This window comes from Sus scrofa, chromosome 7 (genome assembly GCF_054392235.1).
Source record: "Sus scrofa isolate SSC_HxYL_T2T_F1_AM1 chromosome 7, Sscrofa_HxYL_maternal_Yorkshire_Landrace_v2.0, whole genome shotgun sequence".
In the NCBI taxonomy this organism is placed as follows: domain Eukaryota; kingdom Metazoa; phylum Chordata; class Mammalia; order Artiodactyla; family Suidae; genus Sus; species Sus scrofa.
Genome location: NC_139389.1, coordinates 61,843,370 through 61,860,024, shown reverse-complemented (window position 1 = coordinate 61,860,024; position 16,655 = coordinate 61,843,370). Strand labels below are relative to the sequence as shown.

The window sequence follows — 16,655 nt, the reverse complement described above, 5'->3', positions numbered from 1 at the left end:
CCAAGCAGCAGAGCGATGGAAGGACATGGACATGAAGAAAAAAGATGACAGAGACAGAGCATAGCCTGGGTGACCAAGGGGCAGGGAGATGGCACCCTCGGTGCCCCCACCTGCATCCTGGCTGCTCCTCTGCCCAGGGGGTAAATTACCATTTCTCCTCTCCCTTTCTCCGAGTTGGACATCTGGGTGATTCAGTCACCAGACAGAGCTTGGGACAGAAGGGAGTGAGGCTGCTGTTGTGTGTCTGCTCTGGTAATTTATTTTTATCCTTTTGGGGGGAGGGGCACACAAGCGCTTTTTTTTTTCCCCCAAAGGGATGGGAATTAAGAACGTCAGTCAGTATCACAAAACTCGCTAAATATGTCTCTGTTCAGACAACGGTATTTTTTCCTCTACTTCAGTCATTAAGTCACTGCTGCCGTAGGAGTGACACTTAAGTGACTGGGTTTTATTTTTGTTCCCAAGGTACAGAAAGTACTGCCTGCCTTCTTACTGTGCATTGGTTGGGTGTGTGTTCAAGGTGGTTCTTCTGGAGCTTGAGAGAGTCGGCAACAGTGGAGCCCTGGAGTGCTCTGCCTGGTCGTCCCTGCGGCGTAAAAGTCCCACAGCCGCAGGTTCTGAGACTGCTCTGCCGGCCAGTTTGCAGTGCATAGTAGGTACCCAATAAATCCAGTTGAAAGAATGGACAAGGGACACACACAGTGTTCGTGGATGTAACCGGGCCCCAGGAGTGGAAGGAAAGAGAACATGAGGCTGAGGTTCTAGGCTTCAGGGTCTCCCCCATTCCAGATGGACTCCGGTGGCCCCATTCCTGTCACGCGGGTGAGCTGCCGAGGCTTAGGAGGAAGTGGGAGTGAGCTGGGTCCCTTCTGGTCTGGCTTAGGGCAGGGGGCTAGAGGTGGCTCCAGGGTTGAGCTCACAAGGGTGGGAGCCGCGGGGATGTGACCGAGGGCACTGGCCCTCTTCTCATCACAGCAAACATGCTGGGTTGGGCTCTGAAGGCCATGGCCATCTTTCCCCCCTGCTGCTCCCTGTGTCCTTCCCTCCATGCTGCAGAGTCAGGTGTCCCGCCCAAGCCCACCCCGGCTGTGCAGAGGGATGCAGGGTCTGGGAAGACTGTCCTTCTGGCCACTACCCAGGGCCAAGGGGCCCACTGTGTCCCAGAGCTGCAGTTGCCAGCAGTGGGCTGGGCTGCAACCTCCACAGCTGCTCTGTGAGGAGCGCTGAGGCTTCCAGCCCCACCAGCCCCACCCAGTTAAGGCCGCAGAGCAAACCCTGCTCTCCCAGTGCTGATTCAATTGTTCCTTCGAATGTTTGTTGACAGGCTGCCTCTTCCCACTAAACCCCAGGCCCAGAAGAAGGAGTAGGCAGCCCACAGAAGGTGTGCCATGGACATCAATGGAGTGACAAAGAGGTCCCTCTTTGGATGTCCTTTAGTCTCCGAGTTCTGCCAAAGAGGCCATTTTCTTGAGTTTCCAGTTCCAAGATTTCCTTTGATTGTCTTCCTGGCTTCAGGGGTCCTGGGGGGGCCTCTTCCCCCAAGGATTCTAGTTTTCACTCTGTCGTCTCAGGCAATGACCGTTGCCATGTGAAGTTCAAAGCTGTCCTGATCATCAAAAATTTTGGAAGTCATCTGACTTTGCATTCTCCACTTAAAATTTGAGAGAAGTCTTTATTTTTCCACCAGGTTAAAGAATTTCACCAGGATGTATCTTAGGGTCGAGTTGGCTTCTCATTTTAACTCGTACAAGAGAACCATCTCGGTTCACTATAACAATTTATGTAGCAAATATTAAGGGCTGACTATGTGCTAGGCACGATTTTAAGTTCTGGGGAAACAGTAGTGAAGCCAACAGAAAAAACTCTGCCGTGTGTGTGTGTGTGTGTGTGTGTGTACGTGTACACGTGTGTATGTGTGTGCATGTTTGTGTGTATGTGTGTGTCTGTGTTTGTGTGTGTATTTTTGTGTGTATATGTGTCTGTGTATATGAATGTGTGTGTATGTATGTGTCTGTGTGTGTGTCTGTGTGTGTCTGTGTATGTTTGTGTGTGTGTCTGTATGTTCGTGTATGTGTGTCTGTATGTGTGTATATGTGTGTGTTCATGTGAATGTGTGTGTCTGTGTGTGTATGTTTTTGTGTATGTGTGTGTTTGTGTATGTTCGTGTGTGTCTGTGTGTGTGTGAGAGTGAGGAGTGGGGAGTGGGCAGGGTGGGAGAGAGAGGAATAGAGAAAGCAAAGTTTTGATGATTGATTCTGCTCCATTAATTTATTTAGAAACTTGAGGGATTTTTCCCCTACATTAACTCTGCACACTTTATCCTAAATGTCTACCAGTCCCCCCAGCTTTCCTTCCGTCTCTCCATTAATTTCCCCCATTTGCCACATAGGTTTCCCTTGCCCACCTCATCTAACAAGCCAGTCTCCTCGAAACCTGTTAATCGCAGCTTCCAGCGACAAGCTAACACAACAAGGCAGCCACTTGACCTGCCTTGTCCTCGTCTGATTGCCCTGAGAATAGGTAATAGCTGTTTTCTAAAATCTTCTTTCAGTCCACGCGAGAGATCCTTTTCAGAGACGAGGATTATCAGTACAATTTCACTGCTTTCTTCTTTCATTTCTGTGCTCAGGGCTTCCTCACTGGGATCAGATTGATTTTTTTCCTTTCATATTCAGACTTCATTGCCATTCATGTGCAAATCCAATAAGAGCAAGTGGATTATTATTTTTTTTTTAATCACTAAACCTTGTAGCACACATGTGTTCAAAAGGGAGGTGAAAGCGGGACTTTCCCTTGTGGCAGACCGGAAACGAATCTGACTAGGAACCATGAGGACGAGGGTTTGATCCCTGGCTTTGTTCAGTGGGTTAAGGATCTGGCATTGCCATGAGATGTGGTATAGGTCGCAGACGTGGCTCAGATCCCACATTGCTGTGGCTGTGGTGTAGGCCGGTGGCTACAGCTCCAATTGGACCCCTAGCCTGGGAACTTCCATATGCTGTGGATGTGGCCCTAAAAAGACAAAAACAAAACAAAACAAAAACCCCAAACAAACAAAAGGGAGGTGAAAGGGGTTCCCAGTGGCCTAGTGGTTAAGGATCTAGCATTTTCACTGCAGTGGTGTGGATCATTGCCGTGGTGCAGGTTCCAACCCTGGACTGGGAACTTCTTTTTTTTTTGCCTTTTTGCCTTTTTTCTTGAGCAGCTCCTGAGGCATAGGGAGGTTCCCAGGCTAAGGGTCTAATCGGAGCTGTAGCCACCGGCCTACGCCACAGCCACAGCAATGTGGGATCCGAGCTGCGTCTGTGACCTACACCACAGCTCACCGCAACACCGCAACACTGGATCCTTAACCCACTGAGCAAGACCAGGGATCAAACCCGCAACCTCATGGTTCCTAGTCGGATTCATTAACCACTGAACCATGACGGGAACTCCCTGGGAACTTCTGAATGCTGCAGGTGTGCCCCCCAACCCCCTGCCACCCAAGAAAGGAGAGGAGGGGAGGGGACGAGAGAGGACAATTTAAATAGGGTTGGAGATTCTGCCTCCCATTCTACTCAGAGAGTGTATGACCTGCAAGGAGCAGAGATGGGAGATGTGATGGGGACCTATGGGTCTCTCCACGAGCCTCGAGGCCCAGTGCTGTACATGCGAGCATCTCATTGTGACTCTCTGTCTAAAGATGGGCTTTTCTTTTTCTTTTTGTCTTTTTAGGTCTGCACCTTCGACATATGGAGGTTCCCAGGCTAGGGGTAGAATCTGAGCTGTAGCCGCTGGTCTACGCCACAGGATCCAAGCCGAGGCTGCAACCTACACCACAGCTCATGGCAACGCCGGATCCTTAACCACTGATGGAGGCCAGGGATTGAACCCCAATCCTCATAGATGCTAGTCAGGTTCGTTAACCGCTGAGCCACAACAGGAACTCTGAAAATGGGATCTTTCTTTCTTTCTTTCTTTCTTTCTTTCTTTTTGCCTTTTCTAGGGTTGCTCCCATGGCATATGGAGGTTCCCAGCCTAGGGGTCTAATCTGAGCTGTAGCCACTGGCCTACACCAGAGCCATGGCAACGCAGGATCAGAGCTGCGTCTGCAACCTACACCACAGCTCACAGCAACACCAGATCCTTAACTCACTGAGCAAGGGCAGGGATCGAACCTGCAACCTCACGGTTCCTAGTCGGATTCATTAACCACCGCACCATGACGGGAACTCCTGAAGATGGGATTTTTCATCCAACAAGACCATCAGGTAAACCAGCTACTTCATCCGCAGGCAACCAAATAAACAGCCACCTCTTCCTACTTGGAAAGGAAAACTGGCTGAACTAGGTTTTCAGTAGACAGTCCTATACAGTAGAGAAATTTAGGGGTAATTTAAGGGGTTTTCATGAGTATTTCTGACTCTATGGGAGAAAGTCTTACATGGAGATTTTCAAATCCATGTAAAGGGACCCCCTTGTTGTTTGTTAACTGCAGTGTCTGGGTGGCCATCAGCCCCTTCGGACGACCAAAGCGGGCAGACACCTCACCCCAAAGCCCCCAGTTTATAGGCCCCCTAATGATCTATGACATGGTACAAATAGGCAACATGAGCCAATCGGATTCTCCTTCTCTGAAACCTGAAGCTGGAAGAGCCAAAGGAGGCTGTTAGCCATGGAGGCTGAGGTTTGAAAGTCACTGTCACTTCCGCCCTTCCTTACTAGTCACACAGGTCAGCCCTATTCACTGTGGGAGGGGACAATTCATGGACACAACTCAGTAACTCAACCTTTCCAGTACCTCTGGTGGGCCGGGCACTGTTCTGGGTTCTGAGGATGGAGAGATGAACAAGGTCCCTGCTCTCAGAGCACTCACCCAGGGGCAGCTCTAGGCAAGCAAGGAATAGATCCGTGAGCGAGGCGGTCAGAGGATAACAGAAAGCCCTGAGTTTTGGAGTGAAGCCATGAATCCTCTTTTCAAGGAATTCTTCTCTTTTTGAGACACAGCTCTCAGCTTTCTCCTGGGTTCTGCTGTGGTTTGTAAGATCAATTATGGGAGAAGGGTTGATGATGAGGTCCAGTAACTAAGGGGGGTAGATAGTGGAGGATATATGTCATCAGCTCACTTTGGCTTCCCCACACCAACGAACACGCTTCCTACACTTTGAGAATTCCTCCACCCAATGGACTCACACCTCCCCAAGGTGGAAGCCAGATCCCTTCCCAGCCTCACCTGCAGATGGGGCAGACATGCCACTTAAGACACCTCCAGCCAGATGCACCTGCATGAGGTTAAGGGTCCCTGAGGAGCCAGTGCTAAGGCATCTTCTCTGGAGAGGAGGAGAGCAGATCCATCTGGATCTCAGAGGAGGAAGCGGTAGCCACCCCATTGGGGGTGTCCATCTTCAAGTGCCCCCCTGCACCAGGGAAAGTGGTGTTAGTGCAGTGGGGGTTATCCCCACAGATGGCCTCGCTGCCTAGTTCTCTGCCTTTCTGGAGATGTTACGAGGTCCCCAGTAACCTTTATCAAATTCCTTTGGTTTTAACCATCTAGAGAGGAGACTGCTGCTTGTAAACAAGGACGCTTGCTGGGACATGAAGGGAGAAGGGCAATAATCCAGTAAACAAGATAATTTCAGATAGAGGTCAGTGCTAGGAAAAAATTAACGCAAAGTGATGTGAATGAGCATCTCCTAAGGAACCGGAGCTGACCTTGAAACTGTGCGTGTGTGTAAATGCATCATACTGGCAGACCATAAAATGCAAATTCCGTATCATCATTCATGTAGTATCTACAGATTTGTAACAGCGAACAAAAACCAAACCAAACCAAACCCAAAAGACCACAAGGTGATGTGAGAAAGAGAGTGACAGGCTAGGGCAGGAGCTATTTTTGACGAGGTGGTCGGGGAAGCCTGGCTGAGGAGGTAACATCCGAGCTGAGACCTGAAAGATGAGAAGGGACCAGCCATGCAAAGATCTGGGTAAGGAGACTTCTAGGCAGAGGGCACAGCAAATATAAAGGATGAACTTGGGAAGCTGAGGGACAGAGGGAAGGTTATCGTGTTTAGTGGGTAAAGAAGGACGGAATGAGACTGGACAGTTCATGCCAGCCTTTTCAGGCTGAAGGCCAGGCATTTGTATTTTATTCTAAGAGGGTACCACAGTACCCTATCACTCCCTACTTAAAACCTGCTTAAAAAGAAGGACAGGATGAGACTGGACAGTAGATAGGGGCCAGTTCATGCCAGGCTTTTCAGGCCAAAGGCCGGGCATTTGTATTTTATTCTGAGGGAGTAATAGGGTACTGTGATACCCAGCCTCCTTCCTGGGAGAATCCTCCCTCCAACAAGCCTCACCCCCTGCTGTTTACATGGTTGTATAGTCTCTCTCATACAGAATACAGCTGATCTATGTAGCCCCTAAGATATGGCAGAAATGAGAGGGTGACTCTCAAGGCTGGGTCACCAAAGACACCATGACTTTGCCTTGCTCTTTTGTGCCATTCCGTCTGGAGAAGCCAGCCGCCATGTTGTGAGGACACTCAAGCAGCCCTGTGGAGATGCCCCCTGATGAGGCACTGAGGCCTCCTGCTCACAGCCCACAAGTGAGACATCCTGGAAGCAGATCCTCCAGCCCTGGTCAAGCCTTCAATGACTACAACTCCCATTGACCACTGGCTACAAGTTCACAAGAGGCCCTGAGCCAGGACCACCCAACAAAGCAGCTCCGACTTCTTGATTGTAAATATTTGTTGTTCCAGGCCACTAAGTTTGGGCTACTCCTCTCCACTGTTACAGCTGGTGTCTGTTCCGCTTGGCAGGTGCCCATGCTTTGGTCGTTTTTAGGTATCAGCCCACAGAGAGGAGGTAGAAGCAGGAGTGGAGGAGAGCCAGCAGTGGAGCCAGCACCTTGGGAGGGCTGAGTCACTCATGCCAAGAGGAGGAGGACAGAGGAAAGATCTGCAACCCAGCTTGGCTGCTCCTGCATCCAGGTTGTTCTCCTGAGTTTCCAAGGCGGTGTCCTTACTGTAAATGTCCCAGCCCGTGAGCTGATGGGGCGACCTCTCTTCCCAGTTCCACTCAGAGCAGTTCCTGACCTGAGGCTGGGGGTTTGGGCTGTGTCCCTGGTTTCCTCTCTGAGGGCTGGGCAGAGAGCTCAGCTCAGATGTGGGCACTGGGTATCGGCCGGCGGCAGGAGCTGCCTTCCCTCCACATACTCACTGCTCATCAGTCTCTCCAGCCATGTGGGCTCAAGGCTGTGTGAAGGGACCCCACTTCTGAATCTCTTCCCATTAGGAAGGGCTAGATTATACAGATTCAGATTCTAAGCTCTGCTCCTTCTTTTTATGTTCTGGCTGTGCCTGAGAGTTTACTGGGGTTGATTTCAAGGACATTTTAATGGCATTTAGGAGTAGGTGGTGCTGGAATTTCAGCTTACTCTAAATAATTTTCTGAAAATCTGACTCATAGCATTCCCCCCACCTTTGGCCTTAATTTAAAGAATACTAGCAACAAGATTATCCTGGAATTATAGCCAGTATTCATAATAATTTTTAATGGAGTGTAATCTGTAAAAGTACTGAATTACTACATTAAACACCTGAAAATAATATTTTTATTTTTTATTTGATTTTAGTCTTTTGTCTTTTTAGGGCTGTACCTGTGGCATATGGAAGTTCCCAGGCTAGGGGTCAAGTTGAAGCTGTAGCTGCTGGTCTACACCACAGCCACAGCAACGCCAGATCCTTAACCCACTGAGGCCAGGGATCAAACCCACAACCTCATGGTTCCTAGTCAGATTCGTTTCTGCTATGTCACTATGGGAACTCCTTATTTTTATTTTTTATTTTTGTTGAAAATAATATAATTATGTAAATCAACTACAGATTTTTTTAAAAAAAGAATAGGCGTTCTCATTGTGCCTCAGTGGGTTAAGAACCCCACTAGTCATCCATGAGGTCATGGGTTCAATCCCTGGCCTTGCTCAGTTCCCACATTGCCGTGAGCTATGGTGTAGGTCGAAGACAGGGCTCAGATCCTGTGTTGCTGAGGCTGTGGTGTAGGCCAGCAGCTACAGCTCCAACTCGACCCCTAGTCTGCGAGCCTCCATATGCCACGGGTTCAGGGGTTCATCCCTAAAAAGCAAAACAAACAAACAAAACAAAACAACAACAGAATAAAAGTAACAAATACACGATAGAAACAGTTCAAGCAATACAAAACTATTAAAAGTGAACCTCTCTTACTTCTTCCTACTCACTGATTACTTAGATTATCTTTAGATTTTCTCTAATACAAATAGTTCTGTGATGAGCATGCTTGTTCACGTGTCCATGTTCCATTGAGTAAGTATTTCTAAAGGAGAGAATCCCAGTTTATCTGCACATCTTACTGGCTGATGGGTTCTCCCCATGGTCCTTCAAAAGGCTGTACCGGCACTGAGAGCCCACAGTATAGAGGGGGATTCCTTTCTTCTTGCCACCTTTAGATATTACTAGTTTTAAAACGTACATTTCTCTGATCCTTACTGAGCATAAATGCCATCTCTCAACTAGCAGCCATTTGAGTTTTCTCTCCTATGAATTGCCTGTTCTTGTCCTTTGACCATTTATATAGTAGAAAATAAAGCTTCATCCTTTGAGAGTCTGTGTATTTTAGGGTGTTTATGCACTTAATGTCTATCCTTTGTCTGTTATCCATTTCTTTCCTTTTGTCTTTTTAGGGCCACCCCTGCAGCATAGGGAGGTTCCCGGACTAGGGGTCAAATCGAAGCTACAGCTGCCGGCCTCCACCACAGCCACAGCAATGCCAGATCCAAGATGCATCTTCGACCTACACCACAGCTCATGGCAACACCAGATCCTTAACCCACTGATCGAGGCCAGGGATCGAACCCACATCCTCATGGATCCTAGTCGGGTTCATTAACTGCTGAGCCACCACAGACACTCCTGACTTTCATCTTTGATATGGTCTCTAGCCCTACCGAAGCTTTAAACTTTTATGAGGTCGGGTCTGTCCACTTTTCCCTTTTAGGATTTTTGTTTTACTTAGGAAAGTTCTCCCCACTCCAAGAAAACCAAACAAAAAAAATTTTTTGCCCTATTTTCTTTCAGTAGCTAAATAATTCTGTTTGACAGCTGATGTCAAATTGTCCTCCAGAAAAGTGGTACCAATTTACACACAGTCAACAGTGTGGAAGGCATTTCCCCACACCCTCACCAACCCTGAGTGTCGGAGATCTTTTCAAATCTTTGTCCATCGTGAACAATTTGTTTCTCATTGTTCTAATTAGTCTTTGTTTCATTATGAGTGAGATCCAGGATCTTTTCATATGGGTATTAGTTATTCGTATGTCTTTCTCTGTGAGCTGCCTAATAATATTTTCACCCTGGTTTTTCTGTTGGCTGTCAGACTTATGGATAAAAGTCTCTCTCTCTCTTTTTTTATTTTTATTTTTTTTCTTTTTAGGGCTGCACCTGAGGCATATGGAGGTTCCCAGGCTAGGGGCCAAATCAGAGCTGCAGCTGCCAGCCTACACAACAACCACAGCAACGCAGGATCCGAGCCACATCTTCGACTTACACCACAGCTCACGGCAGCGGTGGATTCCCAACCCACTGAAGGAGGACAGGGATTGAACCCGCATCCTCATGGATACTAGTCTGCTTCCATTGCACCACAGTGGGAATTCCAATTAAAAAAAAAAAAAAACATATATTTTTTGCTTGGGTCGGAACAGGCGCTCAAGCGCCATCTTGATTCAATCTCTCTACCATTAATTCTTACCTAATCATATAACTGATTTCTCTTGTTTCTTCTGGTTTTAAATTTTATTTTCTCCAAGTTTCAGGCCCAAAATAATTTGGTAAAATGATTATTTTAGCTCACGGCAAAGGTCAGCGGGATCCTTAACCTGCTGAGTGAGGCCAGGGATCGAACCCACATCCTCATGGATACTAGTCAAGTTCTTAACCCACTGAGCCACAACAGGAACTCCAGTGGAGACTTTTTTTTTTTTTTTTTTTTTTTTTTGTCTTTTTGCCTTTTCTAGGGCCGCTTCCCGCGGCATATGGAGGTTCCCAGGCTAGGGGTCGAATTGGAGCTGTAGCTGCTGGCCTACACCACAGCCACAGCAATGCGGGATCTGAGCCTGAGCCGCGTCTTCGACCTACACCACAGCTCATGGCAACACCAGATCCTTAACCCACTGAGCAAGGGCAGGGACCGAACCCGCAACCTCATGGTTCCTAGTCGGATTCGTTAACCACTGCGCCACAACGGGAACTCCTCCAAAGGAGATATTTTTGAATTGAAAAAAAAAAAAAAAATAGGAGTTCCAGTCGTGGCCCAGCGGCTCAAGAAAAGGTAAAAAAAAAAAAAAAAAAAAAAATGGACTGACTTGTAGACATCAATAGATGTAATAATAATATTCATGGATTAGTTAGAGGCTTCTCTCAGGCCCTGGGATCTCCCACGTTGAAAGTGCTGGATGCCTCCTTATCCTTTTCTTGTTCGCTTTTCCTCTTTTGGCTCCATCCTTTCCCTTCTCCTTCTTTGGTCCTTTCAAAGTCGAAGTCTCTCCTGCATCCTTCCCTCATCCATCCCTGCCTGTCCCCAGGCTTCTCCCAGTGTGCTTCCCAGAACATCAGCCTCACAAGGTGGTACCAACAGAAAGGACTCAGGGGTCAAGCACGTTTGAGCAATGCTCAGTAATGCATCAAGCCCTTGGAGGTAGGCTGGCACCTCTGGGAAGTCTGTTCTTCACTGGGGACAGCTCCACACCATGTTGAAGCAGCCGGTACCCTCGGCGTGCAAGGGTGCTGCTGTGCGCATCCCCTAGCAGCATTCTGCAGAACCAGCATTCGCTGGCTTTGCCATCAGGAGTCCTGATTCTCAGGCCCCCTGGCGGGGCAGGGGTGGGGGAGTGATTAAACAGCCCTGTGGGCAGCTGGCTAGAGGTGTGTGCCAGGGTAACAGCGGAAGTCCCCGGAGCAAGCCCAGGGAGTCCTCTCTTCAGGAAGAACATGGAGCTGAAAGTGGCACTTCTCACTGGCTCCCACGGCCACTGCCTGACCCGAAAGCCAAGGCAGAGTCTAGTCACGGCAGCCCAGACAGCAGGGCCCGGGCAAGGGACAGAGTTGCAGAGATTTGCGGGCAAGCACAGCCTCACAAGCTGGCGAGCTGAAGCAGCTATTGGCTCCAGGAGACTTAGGAAAAGTTACCGGGGTGGCACACAGGCTGGGAGAAACGCGGAACAGCCTGGCCTCCTGATGGCAGGATAATGGCCAAGGCACTGCCTTTAATGTGGCTCCTTTCAGTGAGACCCCACCCCCACCCCCACCCCTAGACTCCCGAGTCTCCCCCATTCAAGCTTTACCTTCCAGGGAGGGCACATCTGACTGGCCAGCTAGGTCAAGGAAGCCTCGCCAGGGAAGCCTGTCTGCTGGCCTGGCTTCTTGGAGGGGAGGAGCCCAGCAGCTTCCAGTTTGCATGGCTCCTCCTGCACCCAGTAAAATAGGCCCCCAGGCAGCGTGCAGGGCTTGCCTTACAAACAGCAGTTGAGGAAGATTCAGCACTTACAAGGCCAGGTTTTGAGCTGATCAAGAATAGGCGTCATCTGAGGCTAGGCCTGGGGCTCCTGAGCCAGGAAAGGCAGGTGCCTCCAGAAGATCTGTGTTTGGCTGCTGGCGTCCTGGTCAGACCAGTCATCACACTAGTTCCTCAGGGAGGAGGGTGGAGGCACCACAGGCCTTCTCTGTGCATTGCCTTTCAAAGGCTGGGCTTGTCTTCTCAACAAGTCCCTTTGTTGTATTTCTGAGGTCTAGCAAGAAAGGACCCATTTAGTAACAAGAATGACAGTGAAAGTGATACCTAACATTTAGGAAGTGCTCACCACGGGGCGGGCACGACCCGTGAAGTGGGCAGCATCATCCCTATTTATAGATCAGAAAACGGAAGGACGCGGAGGCCACTGGCTGGCCCTGTCTTCACAGCCAGGAAGAGCGGAGGCAGATGTGAAGCCCATCTCTCTAACTCCAGGGCCTGGGCCCTTGGCCCCTGAGCAGGCCCTGCTCCTATACACAGGCTGACCGGTTGTCCTGGCACAACTATTAACACTCACAAAAGCGATTGTTAATATTCAGTCACACAAAAAATTATTCACTTACGAAAGTGTTTAAATATCACTGGTTTGGGTGATAAATTTTAAGGAAACTAGCTGGGTAGAACCAAGATTATCATAGCAAGAGGCTGATGGGCAGTCTTTGGAAAACCCAGTCCACAGCTGCCCTCCCTGTCCCAGAACTATGGCTCCCAGAGCTCATTCTGACAGGGGGCCCATATGATGTTAGTGACAGCACCCTCACTGCCCCCTGGGCACTTGGGCACTTTGCAAGGAAGCCTTCTGAGATTTCCATACCCCAAGGCTCTTGGTTTATATTTGGACAAAGAGCTCAGCTTTCTCCTTGTTCCCACCCCCCTTACATCTACTGAGAGGGTCTTTTCCCTGTTTTCATACATTACCTGGCTGGGAAAGCAGCTATGCATCCCCTGCCCCAGGTGTCCTCCCCAAGAGTGGATACTGAAGCTTAGGGCTTTTGAATCTTGTTCATACTGGCAGGTGAATCCTGGGAGCAGAGGTGTGGGATCTCCACTTGGACTGGGCTGTCCCAGAGGGGTGCAGAGGAAGAGGATGATATTGGGTGCCATCTGGTTGGGCACAGAGGAATCAAAAGTGAATGAGACAGTGCTTTCTTCCAAGGTTAAGGGCAACAAAATCAGCCCTACAGTTAGTAAGTAAAGTGGTAGGGACAAAGTGCAACTCAAGCACAAAAGAGGACATGAACAAACAATGTGTATCAGTCACCCATTGTCACAAGAATGCTGCATAACAAATGGTCCCATAATTCAACAGCTTCCTGTTATAAGCATTTATTTCTGGCTCACCTGTCTGCACACCGATTGGGGCAGCCCCGTTCATCTCAGCTGGGCCTGGCTAGACTGGTTCTCGGGGGTGGGTTAGGCTGAAGTGTCCCCTGCCTCTCTTTCTCCTGGAACCTCTGGGTCTCACAAGGGAAGATGTGCTCATGGCAATGGCAGAATTGTGAGTGGGGGGACTAAGCCGCCAGCCCATGCCAAGGCTGTGCTCCAGGTCTTGTCCTCCAACACGTCACCAGCTGAAGCAAGTCACACGGCAGAGCCCAAGAGCAAAGGGGCCTGGAGGTAAACAATTCCCCAAGTACAAGGGCAGAGAAGTACATATTTGCTAAGCCATAACACAGACCTCACAAAAGGCTTCACAGAGGAGGTGTCATTTGACCTAGGCCTTAAAGGAGAAGTTGTACATTTCCAAGTAAAGATGGGATGGGCCATTGCTGTCAAAGGGATGACATGTATGTGGGGAGGGGGGTTGGGGGGCTGTTAGGGTAGTGGTGGTAGCCTGGTCATAGAGGCCCCCTGAGCCAGAAATCAGCTGTGTCCTTTCTTTGAACACAATATTCTCCAGCCCCCTTTCCCCAGTCATTTTCTTTATTTTCAAATTCTAAGACTTCAACTATGTGCTAACAAATACGAGCTGAAGACGCAGTTTTCAGCAAGGAGATGTACTGGAACGTGTTAGTGCTGCTTCCTGCGCTGGGGATTCATGCCAGTTTCCCTGGGCCTAAATCAGCCAATTTTATAGCCTGCCCACCCCCTTTTTTGGAGTTGAGGTCATCAACTTTGCTCCAAGAAACCACGGCCCTTGGCTGTGACCACCACAGCCCTTCCTGAATAGAGTACCTGGGAACAAGGTCAAGGCAGACATAAGGTGAATCAAAACAAAGAACTCAGGGAGTTCCCATTGTGGCTCAGCGGAAATGACTCTGACTAGGAACCATGACGTTGTGGGTTCGATCCCTGTTCTCACTCAGTGGGTTAAGGATTCGGCATTGCCATGAGCTGTGGTGTAGGTCGCAGATGCGGCTCGGATCCTGTATTGCTGTGGTGTAGGCTGGTGGCTACAGCTCCGATTGGACCCCTAGCCTGGGAGCCTCCATATGCCAAGGGTGTGGCCCTAAAAAGCAAAATAAATAAATAAATACATAAAGAGAAAGAACTCAGGAATGGAGGACTGGGAGACTCTCTAAAAGGACTGGCAGGGAGCAGGGACCCACGCATACACAGAAAGGGGGCCAAACAATGGTGGGAAGGATGGTTACAGGACAGGATGCAAGTAGTACAAACCTTGACAATGTAAAAATAAGAACTCACAGCATTTGGGAGGGGGGAGGAGATAGGAAGTGGGTGAGCTCATTTCCTCATCCCGAAATCACAGGCTGTCAAGAGATGCCATCTACAGCTGAAACATATTTAAAGCATACGTTCCATCTCTGGATAGTTTTCTTTCCTTTTAATTATTTGCAATTTCTTTAGTTCCATTTAGGCTTCTTCTTTTTGTTACAGACTCTTTTCCAAAAAGAGCATGTACTGGGAGTTCCCTGTTGTGTCTCAGTGGTAACGAACCCGACTAGCATACAGGAGGATGCGGGTTCCATCCCTTGTCTTGCTCAGGGGGTTAAGGATCCAGTGCTGCCATGAGCTGTGGTGTAGGTCACAGATGAGGCTTGGATTCAGGGTTTCTGTGGCTGTGGTGTAGGCTGGCAGCTGCATCTCCAATTGGACTCCTAGCCTGGGAACTTCCGTATACCGCAGGTGTGGCCCTAAAAAGGAAAAAAAAGAAGAAAAAAAAAAAAAAGGAAGAAAAAAGGAAAATAAAGAGCATGTACTGTGTGAGCCCTTTTTTGTAAAAATTTCCATCCTTCTACCCACCTTTTTCTCTGAATGGGTGCCTAGAAAGATGTGGCCATTCATGGATATTTCAGGGGGTACTGGCTTTCTGGACCACTTGAAAATTTCCTTTTTTGTGTGCTCTTTAGTGTTACTTGAATTTCTTATATTATGCGTGCACTGAATTATAAAAGCAAGACTTTTGTTTAAAAAATTAAAAATACATGTCTGGATAAGGGAAAACACCGCCCTCCCCTCCCGCTGCTGCTTCCTCCCCTTCCTAGGGGTTGAGGCAGGGCGCGGGGCTCCGGGCGCCCAATTTTGAGCTTTCCTGGGAGTCAGTGCTGCGCGGGTGGAGAGGCCCACCGGCCCTCAGGGTCTGAGCCCCATGTGCGGCCAAGTGACTCTGCGTTGCTCTGAGCCTGCCTGCTCCTCCATAAACCCAAGAAGTCATCCTGAGTCTGCCTCACTTCCCGGCTGCTGGGAGGGACGTGTGATGGGCACGGTCTGAGCATCCACAGTAGAGCGGTCACTAGAGAGACTTCTTCCTAGGATTCCGTTCCTAACCAACACTGCCGCCCACCCAAGAGAGGACAAGGCAGGTGGCACTATGGGCTGGCTCTAGGTCCTAGCAGCCACTCTTATGTCTCAGCTCCATCTAGTGTCCACATGTGCACACAGGCCCGTGTAGCTCGCTAGAATTTCTATACTTGCAAATGGTAAAGCTCTCATTTGGTGGACAGGCCCTAAATATGACCCATTTAAGACACTCCCCCACATGCTAAGATTTGGGTTTTCAAAGCAAGCATTATACACATTCAGTTCTTGTAAAGATTTGTGTATCCCTTGAAAGGGAAGCATATTTGTGCAACAAATAATACTTACAATAATTGACACTTATTGTTTATGATGTCCTGAGCACAATTCCAAGTGTGTTAATTATATGAGTTCATTGCAATGCTATGAAATAGGGTGCTAATTGTTCATTTTAAGAGAACACTGGGTCACATAAAGATAAAAGTAAAATCTCTCACTCTGCTAATTTGTTTTGTTTTGCTTTGCTTTGCTTTTTAGGGCCACACCTGCGGCATATGGAAGTTCCTAGGCTAGAGGTCCAATCGGAGCTGCAGTTGCTGGCCTATACCACAGCCACGGCAACACAGGATCGGAGCTGCATATGCGAAATACTACTACATCTGGCAACGCCAGATCCTAACTCACTGAGCAAGGCCAGGGATGGAAACCAAGTTCTCATGGATACTGGTCAGATTCGTTTCCGCTGCGCCACAAGGGGAACTCCAACTCTGCTAGTTTCTGAGGGGAGGGAGGGGCTGCCTAGTGGGCCAGAAATGAGGAGGGAGCCAGAGGGGAAGTGGAAGGTTCAGGAGAGAGAGAATAGGGGCTGAGAGGGGACTCAGGCTGGGTCTGGGGGGGAGGAGGAGGGCAGCATGGAAGGGCTTGCCCTCCAGATTGCTCTATTTGGAGGCCGTGATCAGAATGGGTGGATAATAGCAGTTTGAATGTATTTATTGAGCACCTACTACCTGCTGGGTACCAGAGATGCAGAATTCAAGTAGACAGGCACGGCCCTATCCTCGCAGGGTTTAGAGCCCTGTGGGGAGGGAGGGCTGATGTCAAGGTGAAATGAAGGCTCACCGGTGTGCACAGATCTGTGCCGATGGTGCAGCAGGTGGCCGGGTGGGTGGCCTGAGCTGACAGGCAGGGCAGGAGGCCGGATGGGGTATCCACTTGGAGGTGGTGGCCTGGAGACAGGTGATCTGCGAGGAAAGGTGGCAGCAGAGGAGGGTACACATAGGAGATGGATGTGACCTGTGAGAACAAGAGGGAAAGGATTTCCTGGAGCCAGAGGGAGGATTTGGGTGTGGGGGAGTGGCCACAGGG

At 49.1% G+C, this 16,655-nt stretch overlaps 1 long non-coding RNA gene across 1 annotated transcript; it reads right to left on the bottom strand.

Moving 5' to 3' along the window:
* Positions 1 to 3,944: 3,944 nt before the first annotated feature.
* LOC146401616 (uncharacterized) lies at positions 3,945 to 16,577 on the bottom strand. Its single transcript, XR_014810429.1, has 6 exons — positions 16,410 to 16,577; positions 12,510 to 12,695; positions 11,568 to 11,808; positions 5,216 to 5,399; positions 4,859 to 5,066; positions 3,945 to 4,306 (listed from the first exon to the last, which is right to left on the bottom strand). It is a non-coding gene; the product is annotated as an uncharacterized LOC146401616 (long non-coding RNA).
* Positions 16,578 to 16,655: the final 78 nt, after the last annotated feature.